The following is a 707-nucleotide window of genomic DNA, read 5'->3' on the forward strand; positions in this document are numbered from 1 at the left end:
TAACCTAAATTTCAAATTTACTCTAATTGTTATCATATTTAAATAACAAAAATTAGATTTTTGTAATTCTGAATTCTAGCGGGGTACGCTTGTGCCATGGATTCGCACGACGTCATTTCCGGCACGTTAATAGCCTAATTAAGATTGGATTTCAGCTAGTTAGCGGTCGCAGAGATAGAGACAAATGGCAGCGGCAGATAAGGTAATACCGTTGGCAAGCTAGCAAAAGTTCTAGGGTGCGAACGGTGCAGCAAGTGGTCGTATTCTTACGGCTGTGGAACAACTTCCAAAGGACCGCCGAAGTTGTTCGATCGTCCAAAACTCGACAGGAGTTACGGCGTCCACTTCCTCCGAGTCAACCACGGCGACACTATTTTCCACGAGGAATTTACAACGCGAATGATAAGCCGGTGTCTCGTTTATCGGTGACTTCGTAAACTGCTGCGTAATTCTTTAAATAAACCGTCCACTTTCCTTATCGCCGGATCCCGTTTCACTGTTCCGGATAAATCTTGAATATTAAATGAGGAACGGTTTCAAGTTGATAATTAATTGGAGGAATTCGTCGAGCATGATTTTAATTAATATCGTAGGTGTTGGAATCAGTGGAAATCTAATTAAGAATTTTGCAACTGGTGGACGGGAATCGGATGGGGTCGTAGGTTGTCAAAACCCCGAAGGTCGTTACGCTCACCGCGAACGCGGAG

Source organism: Ceratina calcarata, unplaced genomic scaffold, assembly GCF_001652005.2.
Source record: "Ceratina calcarata isolate Rehan_Ccalc_2016 unplaced genomic scaffold, ASM165200v1 scaffold32.2, whole genome shotgun sequence".
Taxonomy (NCBI): Eukaryota; Metazoa; Arthropoda; class Insecta; order Hymenoptera; family Apidae; genus Ceratina; species Ceratina calcarata.